This window comes from Bombus fervidus, unplaced genomic scaffold, assembly GCF_041682495.2.
Source record: "Bombus fervidus isolate BK054 unplaced genomic scaffold, iyBomFerv1 scaffold0097, whole genome shotgun sequence".
Lineage (NCBI taxonomy): Eukaryota > Metazoa > Arthropoda > Insecta > Hymenoptera > Apidae > Bombus > Bombus fervidus.
Genome location: NW_027212659.1, coordinates 15,001 through 30,000, shown reverse-complemented (window position 1 = coordinate 30,000; position 15,000 = coordinate 15,001). Strand labels below are relative to the sequence as shown.

Genomic DNA, 15,000 nt, shown 5'->3' with positions numbered 1-15,000 from the left:
TACACGTGTTATGTATAATATATCTCCCGTAGCCGTTTCTCTCTTCTCGACGATTCCAGCGGTTCCTTGTTTTCGCCTGTTATTGCTGGCACAGAGATCGAACACGCGACATGTATATAACATATCGGTTTCTTTGCTCTGTACCAACGACGAAAACGCACGGGAACTCACGCAAGTGGAAAAGCGAGCGCGAGACGTACACAACGGGGTGAATTTATTACTCGGGGACTGGACGACCGGCGATACGTTAGGATGCGCGGTCCAGCGATAGACGACGAAGAGACATGGGATGACCAACGATCTCTTTTTCTCTAATACTCGGAGCGCCGAATCGCCTTAAAGCAAAAAAAAATCACACGCGCGTACGTCGTACGTACGGCGCGTGTATACCTCGTCTCTAATCAAGTTTCGTTAGTCTTTCTCGAGCCTCGCCAAAGAGGATCGTTCTCTTCCTCTGCGCGATCTCTCCGTGCCAATGTCAGAGATTATTCTCTTTCGCACGACGACGAAAACGACTATTTTCGACGATCCGAACAACTTTGTAACGGACTCACATGCACATCTTAAAATCGAGTACAGAAACGTTGCGCAACACCGTGAGCTTTTCTCTTCTTCGTCACCCTTAAATATAGCCGATCGTAGACGCACGCTAGATCGTAACACACTTTTCGTTGATTTCCGACGAACGTGGCTTTGGGCCAGGCGCGCGGGCAGAGAGATACGCGACCGACGGGGAAAAATTCGTCCCGATACATGTACGCGTACTCTCCGATCTCCGCGCAACGCTGGGGATCATCTCCCTAAGTCATCAGCGTTCGAAGAAATCTCGTGTGTCCGTTCCCGGATCTACGGCTTTCTCTGGGTTCGCGAAGAACAGAAAAAAGCACAGAGGATGAAAAACGCAACGACGACCCATCGATGCGACGGTCCTCGTTGTCTTCTCGTCAGTCGTCTCGCGCCTGCAGAATACATCTCTGCCGCACGAACAGACGGAGTGGGTATTCGATCCCTGGGGCTGTACGAGTAAAAACATCTTGATGAAAAGACGGTTGTGTTTCTTTAAGGCACACAGTTTTTCGTTACGCCACCAAGTTTAGGTTTAGGTTTTAATATCTTGGTTCTCTTTTCTCTCCTCTCTCGACTGACTTTGTTCAAAAATATTTTTGCTTTCTCTCAGTCTCGCCAAAAATTCATTTAAGACGACGTCGGGGGCGCGGTCATTCGTGCTTATCGAAGACTAACAAAACGTAGCAGAGGCTGATACAAAAAGAAAAAAAAAATCGGCCACGAAGAAAACTCGCTCTGTGTATCTCGATAACCGCGTCGACGACGACGGTTCTCTCCGCGCTCTTTTAATTCGTATCCTTCTTCTTGCGCTTCGTCCGACTCAGAAACGTTCGTAAAACACGAACGACGGCGGGTTGTCAAGCCAAGAAGGGACAGAGAAGAGACGGAGGTAGTTTTGCGAGTCTCCCGTGAACGCGATAGATTTTTCATATATATTTGTATCGAGAGCATGCGTACGCCGGTCTCCACACGATCCAGCGACGAACGCCGACGAACGTCCAACAATCGCTCGTACGTCGCGTACGAGCCCTCGACCGCTCTTTAATTCGTATTCTTTTGCTTGGCGCTCGTCCTCCGACTCAGAAACGTTCGTTTAAAGATAAAACGAACGACGGCGGGCTGTCGACGAGGCAAGAAAGAACAGAGAGATACGGACCGAGAGCAACGATACGCAACGCAAGCAGTCTTAGGTTTACGTGAGCAACCCTCAGCCAGGCGTGGTCCAGGAATTGTATCCGTGGACCGCAATGTGCGTTCGAAATGTCGATGTTCATGTGTCCTGCAGTTCACACGTTGACGCGCAATTAGCTGCGTTCTTCATCGACCCACGAGCCAAGTGATCCACCGTTCAGGGTAATCGTTTATGCATGGATTTTTGTTTGTGTACTCAGGTTTTTGTACTCTTATTCTCGGTTCGAAAGAAGCCGATATCCGACAAACGTCCGACCAACGGGAATCGAACGCGCGGAAGTCGCCATATGATTGACGACACGAAAATACGTTCGAAAACGAAATCGGACGGACTGCGCGACGACACACGCAGCCCGCCGACCGGGCGTAAAGTGCATTATAATATATAACAACCAACGAGATCGAAGCTCCGTTCGTCAGGAAACGACGGGGATATAACACCCGATTCTGAATCCTCTGTACAGCACACGATCTCGCGAAGAAAGCGCACGGTGGCTAGCCCATGATATATATATATGTTCGTTCCTCTCGTCCAGTTATTCGAAGCAAACAGCCGATATGCATCTCCATCGTTCGGGTAAAAAAAAATCGATGGGACGCGCACGGTCGTAGTCTTCCTCGCGCGGTCGTTTCTTCCCGATAGCCAGAAGCAGAGTTTGAAAAACTCTAGCGACGGAACGAGGCATTAGACTCTCGACAACGAGGATACAGACACGGCCGGCGGTCCCCTCTGAATCGACTTCGGTGGTTCAGGTAAAAATAAAAAAAATCGATGGGACGCGCACGGTCGTCCTTCCTCTTCCTCGCGCGCGGTCTATTCTTCCCGATAGCCAGAAGCAGAGTTTGAAAAACTCTAGCGACGGAACGAGGCATTAGACTCGCGACAACGAAGATAGAGAGACGGCCGGCGGTCCCCTCTGAATCCACTTTGGTCGCTCAGGTAAAAATAAAAAAAAATTCGAAAGGGACGCGCACGGTCGTCCTTCCTCTTCCTCGCGCGGTCTTTTCTTCCCGATAGCCAGAAGCAGAGTTTGAAAAACTCTAGCGACGGAACGAGGCATTAGACTCTCGACAACGAGGATAGAGAGACGGCCGGCGGTCCCCTCCGAACGGATGGCGACAACGACGACTAAAGCGCGAAAAATCGCGACGAAAAGGAACGCATCTCCGTTCAGGTGTATGTGTGTGCGTGCGTTTAAAAAAAATTCGATGGGACTCGCAGCCATCGGCCTCGCGCGGTCGTTTCTTCCCGATAGCCAGAAGCAGAGTTTGAAAAACTCTAGCGACGGAACGAGGCATATGACTCACGACAACGAGGATATGGACAGGCGGTCCCCTCTGAACGGGTCGACGAGACGATGGTAAAAGAGACGAACCGGACGAAACTTCCGTCGATCAGGTAAAAATAAAAAAAAATTCGATGGGACGCGCACGGTCGTCGTCGTCGTCTTCCTCGCGCGGTCGTTTCTTCCCGATAGCCAGAAGCAGAGTTTGAAAAACTCTAGCGACGGAACGAGGCATATGACTCACGACAACGAGGATAGAGAGACGGCCGGCGGTCCCCTCTGAATCGACTTCGGTGGTTCAGGTAAAAATAAAAAAAATCGATGGGACGCGCACGGTCGTCGTTCCTCTTCCTCGCGCGCGGTCTATTCTTCCCGATAGCCAGAAGCAGAGTTTGAAAAACTCTAGCGACGGAACGAGGCATTAGACTCGCGAGGATAGAGAGACGGCCGGCGGTCCCCTCCGAACCAACTTCGTCTAGTTAAGAATCGTTATACTCTTTACCATCACTCGCACTGGTATATATCTTTTCGGGCCAACATCCACGCAATGCGTTTTCGTTCTAGGTTACCCGATCCACGAGTACGAACGTACAACGTGGTTTCGTTTTGTCGAACATCGTATATCGTTCGCCGTTGAAACGAACGACAACGAAACGACATAGGAAGAACGAACGCCCTTTGGGTAGGAAGCACGTTTCGAGGAACGACGAGAGTTTGGAGAGACGCGCGAGATAGCTGGAGACGCGCAGATATAGGTATCCATGGATCTTCGAAGAGAACCTTCGAAGATATATAATTCGGTATCCTATTTTTCTGCGGCTCGCTATTCGCGTTCTTTCGCTCTCGTCGACGACTCGTTATAGACGCTTCGTTCGATCCCAAAGAGCAGTCTTCCTTATGTCCCGTTGCTAGGAGGTGAGGCCTACGCAACGCAACTACGAAATATAGAAGAGGTGTGAGCAGTGATCTCTCCGACACGAGGCACTTTAGAGATTTTAGTTTATATATTATATTGTTCGTTCGTTGGATTTCCACGATGCAAATACGAAATACGAGATCGTGACGGCGGGTCTTTCTGTGTACGACCTCACGCAGGCGCCTCGATCGCATTTCTCATTACACGTGGTTTCCACTGTAACTTTTAGTTTTTTCGATATGTGTTCAGCTCAAGTTCCCTCACATATCGTTATTATTATTATTATTATTATTATTAATAGTAGCGGTTTCGTGTTATAGGATTCGGAGACGGCGGGTCTTTCTGTGTACGACCTCACGCAAGCGCCTCGAGAATCTTTTTAAGTTTTCCGTGTGTTATATTATTCGGAGACGGCGGGTCTTTCTGTTTACGACCTCACGCAGGCGCCTCGAGAATATTTTTAAGTTTTTCGTTTGTTATAATATTATTCGGAGACGGCGGGTCTTTCTGTGTACGACCTCACGCAGGCGCCTCGAATTATTCGTGTAAAAGTATATCTCTTCATCCCGATGATCGAGAGAGAGTGCCACACTCTTCGTATAGTTTCGTAACTGGAGCGTCTCCCACCTCCTTATTGTAAAAAATTTGGCTTTTGTCAAAGTATATAGCTTGTTAATACGTCGTATATACTTTGTGTCGATATAGGAGGAGTACGGCTCCTTACCGACGATATTATATATATTTTATTATACAGTGTTCAAGTCAAATATATTCTTTGTGTTTTTGTATTTTTCGTTAATGATCCTTCCGCAGGTTCACCTACGGAAACCTTGTTACGACTTTTACTTCCTCTAAATGATCAAGTTTGGTCATCTTCCCGGTAACATCGGCAATGCTTATCACATTGGCCGCGCACCAGTCCGAAGACCTCACTAAATCATTCAATCGGTAGTAGCGACGGGCGGTGTGTACAAAGGGCAGGGACGTAATCAACGCGAGCTTATGACTCGCGCTTACTGGGAATTCCTCGTTCATGGGGAATAATTGCAAGCCCCAATCCCTAGCACGAAGGAGGTTCAGCGGGTTACCCGGGCCTTTCGGCCAGGGAAAACACGCTGATTCCTTCAGTGTAGCGCGCGTGCGGCCCAGAACATCTAAGGGCATCACAGACCTGTTATTGCTCAATCTCGTGCGGCTAGAAGCCGCCTGTTCCTCTAAGAAGATTTGTTTGTACGTTGGTAGTAAAAACCCGCCGACCGAAGCCGGGGGCCTTCGAGATACCATAATTTACGTCTATTTAGCAGGCTAGAGTCTCGTTCGTTATCGGAATTAACCAGACAAATCGCTCCACCAACTAAGAACGGCCATGCACCACCACCCACCGAATCAAGAAAGAGCTATCAATCTGTCAATCCTTCCGGTGTCCGGGCCTGGTGAGGTTTCCCGTGTTGAGTCAAATTAAGCCGCAGGCTCCACTCCTGGTGGTGCCCTTCCGTCAATTCCTTTAAGTTTCAGCTTTGCAACCATACTTCCCCCGGAACCCAAAAGCTTTGGTTTCCCGGAAGCTGCCCGCCGAGTCATCGGAGGAACTTCGGCGGATCGCTGGCTGGCATCGTTTATGGTTAGAACTAGGGCGGTATCTGATCGCCTTCGAACCTCTAACTTTCGTTCTTGATTAATGAAAACATTTTTGGCAAATGCTTTCGCTTCTGTCCGTCTTGCGACGATCCAAGAATTTCACCTCTAACGTCGCAATACGAATGCCCCCATCTGTCCCTATTAATCATTACCTCGGGGCTCCGAAAACCAACAAAATAGAACCGAGGTCCTATTCCATTATTCCATGCACACAGTATTCAGGCGAAGGTAGCCTGCTTTAAGCACTCTAATTTGTTCAAAGTAAACGTATCGGCCCACCTCGACACTCAGTGAAGAGCACCGCGATGGGATATTAGTTGGACCGCCCCGCGAGGAGCTAAGCCCACCGATAGGACGTACCACATAATGCCAGTTAAACACCGCGAGCGGTGAACCGACACTGTGACACACAGATTCAACTACGAGCTTTTTAACCGCAACAACTTTAATATACGCTATTGGAGCTGGAATTACCGCGGCTGCTGGCACCAGACTTGCCCTCCAATTGGTCCTCGTTAAAGGATTTAAAGTGTACTCATTCCGATTACGGGGCCTCGGATGAGTCCCGTATCGTTATTTTTCGTCACTACCTCCCCGTGCCGGGAGTGGGTAATTTGCGCGCCTGCTGCCTTCCTTGGATGTGGTAGCTGTTTCTCAGGCTCCCTCTCCGGAATCGAACCCTGATTCCCCGTTACCCGTTACAACCATGGTAGGCGCAGAACCTACCATCGACAGTTGATAAGGCAGACATTTGAAAGATGCGTCGCCGGTGCTAGATGACCATGCGATCAGCACAAAGTTATTCAGAGTCACCAAAACAAACGATGGACGAACGGACGAGCCATCCGCCACCGATTGGTTTTGATCTAATAAAAGCATTCGTACCATCTCTGGTACGAATCTGTTTGCATGTATTAGCTCTAGAATTACCACAGTTATCCAAGTAAGTTTAAGTATGATCTAAGAAACCATAACTGATTTAATGAGCCATTCGCGGTTTCACCTTAATGCGGCATGTACTGAGACATGCATGGCTTAATCTTTGAGACAAGCATATGACTACTGGCAGGATCAACCAGGGAACTTTGTATTTTATATATATATTATATATTAGAGTCAAAAGACTCTCTTTTTAAAATAGCCTCAGAGTGTCGTAGGTGGGTCCGTAACACCGTACGACGAGACTTTTCGTTCTTAGTGAACGTTCGACGACACCCTTTTAATTCCCGTTGTAACGTCGAACGCCACTACTCTCTCTCATTTCGCCACTCTCTCTTTACTTTCTTTCGTTCGTTTGATTGTTTGTGTGGAATATTTTAAGATCATTCTGTTCATAGGATCATTCTGTAAGAATGGTTTGTTGGTTGAACGAATATGCCTTAGCGGTAAAAAGCACGTAAACTGCATGCTGAACGTACCGTCCTCGTAAGAAACATATTCGTTCGTTCTTTTGATATTCTCCAATCAGAAAGAACGCACTTCCTAAAAGGTAGTACGCTCCCCATTAGCCTTTCGTATGTTTAAAACGTACTGCGTACGCTATAACATAAGTTTTGGAACGGTCTCTGCCGAACCAGCATGAATTGATACTCAGTTAGTAACAAGCACACTGCCCTAACTTTTTTTAAAGTTAGTGCGAGCATACAGGATCCAGCTTCCCGACTAAGGGGAACCTTGCCACGTTATTTGGTCATTACGTCCAGGACAGCGACCCGCGGCGCAGCAGTGTAGAGAAAGAGTCGATACGAGAACGAAGGAACAGTCGAGAAATAGTAAAAAAGTTCACTAAGACTCGAGGAGCGGTGACTGAATTCTCAACCGAGGCCGTAGAATAGCCACGCGCTCGACGCTGTTCCGTCCGGACCGTCCGACTCGACGTGTCTCTTATAGATACCAAAGCGCCGGCCGGACGGTCGGCGCCGGCCGGGCCAGCGGCCGGGCGCTTACCATGTAAAACCTCCGTTAGAGCGTACCGTCGGACTTAGTCTCTGAAACGCTCGACCACTTTTTTCGAATAAACTACCCTTAGAAAACATCCTATCGTCGAGATATTTTAACGCACCGCTTATTTTAATATTTCAAACGAGTTTTTATCGAAAAATTTAATTTTTTTTTTTTTTTCAAAATCGCATCAGTAAACCACCTCTTTTAACGAATACGGACAAAAACCACGTTCTTAATCGATTAGAACACGTTAAAACAACGAGAAATATGCAAAAAAATATATACCTTGCAACGTTAATTAACGAAAAAATTAAACAAATATCGCAGTCGTGTCAGTTCGACGGACACTAATTTTTTAAAAAATTCGAAAAAAACGTTTAATCCAGTTGTATTTAATAGAGATATAACCGTTTCTGCAAAAATATTTATACCTTATAACGCTTTTTAACGAAATAACTCGAAATAAGCTTTTCGGACTTTTCCGCCGGCCGAAATTTTTCTAAGTCCCAACGTACCGTCGGACTTAGTCTCTGAAACGCTCGACCACTTTGTTCCAATAAAGTACCCTTATAAAACGTCCTATCGTCGAGATATTTTAACGCACCGCTTATTTTAATATTTTAAACGAGTTTTTATCGAAAAATTTAATTTTTTTTTTTTTTTTCAAAATCGCATCAGTAAACCACCTCTTTTAACGAATACGGACAAAAACCACGTTCTTAATCGATTAGAACACGTTGAAACAACGAGAAATATGCAAAAAAATATATACCTTGCAACGTTAATTAACGAAATAATTAAACAAATATCGCAGTCGTGTCAGTTCGTCGAACACAAATTTTTTAAAAAATTCGAAAAAACGTTTAATCCAGTTGTATTTAATAGAGATATAACCGTTTCCGCAAAAATATTTATACCTTATAACGCTTTTTAACGAAATAACTCGAAATAAGTATTTCGGACTTTTCCGCCGGCCGAAATTTTTCTAAGTCCCAACGTACCGGTCCAGAATGAGACAAAGTTCCAAAGGCCCGGTCGTATCCGTCCGTTTTTTTTTAACCTTCCACGGACGAAATAAACGTTTAATCCCGACGTAAAATACAATAATATAGCGATTTATATAAAAATATTCATACCTCATAACGCTTTTTAACGAAATAACTCGAAAAAACTTTTCGGTCCGAAATTTTTCTAAGTCCCTACGTACCGCTCGAGAATGCGACTAAGTTCCAACGTCCCGGGCGCGATCATACTTTTTTTATATAACTTTTCAGCGACGAAATAAATGCTTAATCCCGATGTAAAACGTCATTTTAAAGCGATTTATGCAAGAATATTCGCACCTTATAACGCTTTTAAGCGAAATAATTCAAAAAAACCTTTCGAATAAAAAATTTTTTTTTAACGTTTTCGGGACCAAATAAACGTTTAATCCCGACGTAAAATATAATAATACAACGATTTATATAAAAATATTAATACCTCATAACGCTTTTTAACGAAATAACTCGAAAAAACTTTTCGGTCGAAAATTTTTCTAAGTCCCTACGTACCGGTGGAGAGTATGACCAAGTCCGACGGGCCGAGTCGCGTCGGTCCACTATTTTTTTTTAACGTTTTCGGGACCAAATAAACGTTTAATCCCGACGTAAAATATAATAATATAGCGATTTATATAAAAATATTCGTACCTTATAACGCTTTTTAACGAAATAACTCGAAAAAACTTTTCGGTCGAAAATTTTTCTAAGTCCCTACGTACCGGTGGAGAGTATGACCAAGTCCGACGGGCCGAGTCGCGTCGGTCCACTATTTTTCTTTAACGTTTTCGGGACCAAATAAACGTTTAATCCCGACGTAAAATATAATAATATAGCGATTTATATAAAAATATTCGTACCTTATAACGCTTTTTAACGAAATAACTCGAAAAAACTTTTCGGTCGAAAATTTTTCTAAGTCCCTACGTACCGGTGGAGAGTATGACCAAGTCCGACGGGCCGAGTCGCGTCGGTCCACTATTTTTTTTTAACGTTTTCGGGACCAAATAAACGTTTAATCCCGACGTAAAATATAATAATATAGCGATTTATATAAAAATATTCATACCTTATAACACTTTTAAGCGAAATAACTCGAAAAAACTTTTCGGTCGAAAATTTTTCTAAGTCCCTACGTACCGGTGGAGAGTATGACCAAGTCCGACGGGCCGAGTCGCGTCGGTCCACTATTTTTTTTTAACGTTTTCGGGACCAAATAAACGTTTAATCCCGACGTAAAATATAATAATATAGCGATTTATATAAAAATATTCATACCTTATAACACTTTTAAGCGAAATAACTCGAAAAAACTTTTCGGTCGAAAATTTTTCTAAGTCCCTACGTACCGGTGGAGAGTATGACCAAGTCCGACGGGCCGAGTCGCGTCGGTCCACTATTTTTCTTTAACGTTTTCGGGACCAAATAAACGTTTAATCCCGACGTAAAATATAATAATATAGCGATTTATATAAAAATATTCATACCTTATAACACTTTTAAGCGAAATAACTCGAAAAAACTTTTCGGTCGAAAATTTTTCTAAGTCCCTACGTACCGGTGGAGAGTATGACAAAGTCCGACGGGCCGAGTCGCGTCGGTCCACTATTTTTTTTTAACGTTTTCGGGACCAAATAAACGTTTAATCCCGACGTAAAACTTAATAACATTCCCATTTATATAAAAATATTCGTACCTCATAACGCTTTTTAACGAAATAACTCGAAAAAACTTTTCGGTCCGAAATTTTTCTAAGTCCCTACGTACCGCTCGAGAATGCGACTAAGTTCCAACGTCCCGGGCGCGATCGTACTTTTTTTATATAACTTTCCAGCGACGAAATAAACGCTTAATCCCGATGTAAAACGTCATTTTAAAGCGATTTATGCACAAATATTAGCACCTTGTAACGCTTTTAAGCGAAAAAATTCGAAAAAACGGTTCGATTAAAAAATTTTTTTTAAAGTTCTCGGGACGAAATAAACGCTTAATCCCGACGTAGAAATACATAATATTCCCATTTATATAAAAATATTCATACCTCGTAACGCTTTTAAGCGAGATAACTCGAAATAACTTTTCGGTCCGAAATTTTTCTAAGTCCCTACGTACCGGCCGGGGGATCGACGAAGTGCCAACCTCCCGGTCATGTCGGTCCGGAGGGGGCAATTTTTTAAAAAAATAAAACGAAATCGTTACGTTCGACTAGAATTCGTCGAACCATAACGATTTCTATAAAAATATTCATACCTCGTAACGCTTTTAAGCGAAATAACTCGAAATAACGTTTCGGTCCGAAATTTTTCTAAGTCCCAACGTACCGCTCGAGAATGCGACTAAGTTCCAACGTCTCGGGCGCGATCGTAAATTTTTTACGGCACCTTTCGGGGACGAAATAAACGCTTAATCCCGATGTAAAACGTCATTTTAAAGCGATTTATGCAAGAATATTCGCACCTTATAACGCTTTTAAGCGAAAAAATTCGAAAAAACGGTTCGATTAAAAATTTTTTTTTAACGTTGTCGGGACGAAATAAACGCTTAATCCCGACGTAGAAATACGTAATATTGCTATTTATGTAAAAATATATACGCATCATAACGCTTTTAAGCGAGATAACTCGAAATAACTTTTCGGTCCGGAATTTTTCTAAGTCCCTACGTCCCGGCCGGGGGATCGACGAAGTGCCAACCGCCCGGTCATGTCGGTCCGGAGGGGGCAATTTTTTAAAAAAATAAAACGAAATCGTTACGTTCGACTAGAATTCGTCGAACCATAACGATTTCTATAAAAATATTCATACCTCGTAACGCTTTTTAACGAAATAACTCGAAAAAACTTTTCGGTCCGAAATTTTTCTAAGTCCCAACGTACCGGTCGAGAATGCGACTAAGTTCCAACGTCCCGGGCGCGATCATACTTTTTTTATATAACTTTCCAGCGACGAAATAAACGCTTAATCCCGACGTAAAACGTCATTCTAAAGCGATTTATGCAAGAATATTCGTACCTTGTAACGCTTTTAAGCGAAAAAATTCGAAAAAACGGTTCGATTAAAAAATTTTTTTTAAAGTTCTCGGGACGAAATAAACGCTTAATCCCGACGTAGAAATACATAATATTGCCATTTATATAAAAATATTCATACCTCGTAACGCTTTTTAGCGAGATAACTCGAAATAACTTTTTGGACCGGAATTTTTCTAAGTCCCTACGTACCGGCCGGGGGATCGACGAAGTGCCAACCGCCCGGTCATGTCGGTCCGGAGGGGGCAATTTTTTAAAAAAATAAAACGAAATCGTTACAGTCGACTAGAATTCGTCGAACCATAACGATTTCTATAAAAATATTCATACCTTATAACGCTTTTAAGCGAAATAATTCAAAAAAACCTTTCGAATAAAAAATTTTTTTTTAACGTTTTCGGGACCAAATAAACGTTTAATCCCGACGTAAAATATAATAATACAACGATTTATATAAAAATATTAATACCTCATAACGCTTTTTAACGAAATAACTCGAAAAAACTTTTCGGTCGAAAATTTTTCTAAGTCCCTACGTACCGGTGGAGAGTATGACCAAGTCCGACGGGCCGAGTCGCGTCGGTCCACTATTTTTTTTTAACGTTTTCGGGACCAAATAAACGTTTAATCCCGACGTAAAATATAATAATATAGCGATTTATATAAAAATATTCGTACCTTATAACGCTTTTTAACGAAATAACTCGAAAAAACTTTTCGGTCGAAAATTTTTCTAAGTCCCTACGTACCGGTGGAGAGTATGACCAAGTCCGACGGGCCGAGTCGCGTCGGTCCACTATTTTTCTTTAACGTTTTCGGGACCAAATAAACGTTTAATCCCGACGTAAAATATAATAATATAGCGATTTATATAAAAATATTCGTACCTTATAACGCTTTTTAACGAAATAACTCGAAAAAACTTTTCGGTCGAAAATTTTTCTAAGTCCCTACGTACCGGTGGAGAGTATGACCAAGTCCGACGGGCCGAGTCGCGTCGGTCCACTATTTTTTTTTAACGTTTTCGGGACCAAATAAACGTTTAATCCCGACGTAAAATATAATAATATAGCGATTTATATAAAAATATTCATACCTTATAACACTTTTAAGCGAAATAACTCGAAAAAACTTTTCGGTCGAAAATTTTTCTAAGTCCCTACGTACCGGTGGAGAGTATGACCAAGTCCGACGGGCCGAGTCGCGTCGGTCCACTATTTTTTTTTAACGTTTTCGGGACCAAATAAACGTTTAATCCCGACGTAAAATATAATAATATAGCGATTTATATAAAAATATTCATACCTTATAACACTTTTAAGCGAAATAACTCGAAAAAACTTTTCGGTCGAAAATTTTTCTAAGTCCCTACGTACCGGTGGAGAGTATGACCAAGTCCGACGGGCCGAGTCGCGTCGGTCCACTATTTTTCTTTAACGTTTTCGGGACCAAATAAACGTTTAATCCCGACGTAAAATATAATAATATAGCGATTTATATAAAAATATTCATACCTTATAACACTTTTAAGCGAAATAACTCGAAAAAACTTTTCGGTCGAAAATTTTTCTAAGTCCCTACGTACCGGTGGAGAGTATGACAAAGTCCGACGGGCCGAGTCGCGTCGGTCCACTATTTTTTTTTAACGTTTTCGGGACCAAATAAACGTTTAATCCCGACGTAAAACTTAATAACATTCCCATTTATATAAAAATATTCGTACCTCATAACGCTTTTTAACGAAATAACTCGAAAAAACTTTTCGGTCCGAAATTTTTCTAAGTCCCTACGTACCGCTCGAGAATGCGACTAAGTTCCAACGTCCCGGGCGCGATCGTACTTTTTTTATATAACTTTCCAGCGACGAAATAAACGCTTAATCCCGATGTAAAACGTCATTTTAAAGCGATTTATGCACAAATATTAGCACCTTGTAACGCTTTTAAGCGAAAAAATTCGAAAAAACGGTTCGATTAAAAAATTTTTTTTAAAGTTCTCGGGACGAAATAAACGCTTAATCCCGACGTAGAAATACATAATATTCCCATTTATATAAAAATATTCATACCTCGTAACGCTTTTAAGCGAGATAACTCGAAATAACTTTTCGGTCCGAAATTTTTCTAAGTCCCTACGTACCGGCCGGGGGATCGACGAAGTGCCAACCTCCCGGTCATGTCGGTCCGGAGGGGGCAATTTTTTAAAAAAATAAAACGAAATCGTTACGTTCGACTAGAATTCGTCGAACCATAACGATTTCTATAAAAATATTCATACCTCGTAACGCTTTTAAGCGAAATAACTCGAAATAACGTTTCGGTCCGAAATTTTTCTAAGTCCCAACGTACCGCTCGAGAATGCGACTAAGTTCCAACGTCTCGGGCGCGATCGTAAATTTTTTACGGCACCTTTCGGGGACGAAATAAACGCTTAATCCCGATGTAAAACGTCATTTTAAAGCGATTTATGCAAGAATATTCGCACCTTATAACGCTTTTAAGCGAAAAAATTCGAAAAAACGGTTCGATTAAAAATTTTTTTTTAACGTTGTCGGGACGAAATAAACGCTTAATCCCGACGTAGAAATACGTAATATTGCTATTTATGTAAAAATATATACGCATCATAACGCTTTTAAGCGAGATAACTCGAAATAACTTTTCGGTCCGGAATTTTTCTAAGTCCCTACGTCCCGGCCGGGGGATCGACGAAGTGCCAACCGCCCGGTCATGTCGGTCCGGAGGGGGCAATTTTTTAAAAAAATAAAACGAAATCGTTACGTTCGACTAGAATTCGTCGAACCATAACGATTTCTATAAAAATATTCATACCTCGTAACGCTTTTTAACGAAATAACTCGAAAAAACTTTTCGGTCCGAAATTTTTCTAAGTCCCAACGTACCGGTCGAGAATGCGACTAAGTTCCAACGTCCCGGGCGCGATCATACTTTTTTTATATAACTTTCCAGCGACGAAATAAACGCTTAATCCCGACGTAAAACGTCATTCTAAAGCGATTTATGCAAGAATATTCGTACCTTGTAACGCTTTTAAGCGAAAAAATTCGAAAAAACGGTTCGATTAAAAAATTTTTTTTAAAGTTCTCGGGACGAAATAAACGCTTAATCCCGACGTAGAAATACATAATATTGCCATTTATATAAAAATATTCATACCTCGTAACGCTTTTTAGCGAGATAACTCGAAATAACTTTTTGGACCGGAATTTTTCTAAGTCCCTACGTACCGGCCGGGGGATCGACGAAGTGCCAACCGCCCGGTCATGTCGGTCCGGAGGGGGCAATTTTTTAAAAAAATAAAACGAAATCGTTACAGTCGACTAGAATTCGTCGAACCATAACGATTTCTATAAAAATATTCATACCTTAT

General features: G+C 42.6%; 2 non-coding genes across 2 annotated transcripts; both read right to left on the bottom strand.

The window, feature by feature from the left end:
• Positions 1–1,768: 1,768 nt before the first annotated feature.
• On the bottom strand, positions 1,769–1,923 carry LOC139997500 (5.8S ribosomal RNA). The gene has a single exon (XR_011802871.1). It is a non-coding gene; the product is annotated as a 5.8S ribosomal RNA (ribosomal RNA).
• A 2,833-nt stretch (positions 1,924–4,756) lies between these two features.
• On the bottom strand, positions 4,757–6,680 carry LOC139997502 (small subunit ribosomal RNA). The gene has a single exon (XR_011802873.1). It is a non-coding gene; the product is annotated as a small subunit ribosomal RNA (ribosomal RNA).
• Positions 6,681–15,000: the final 8,320 nt, after the last annotated feature.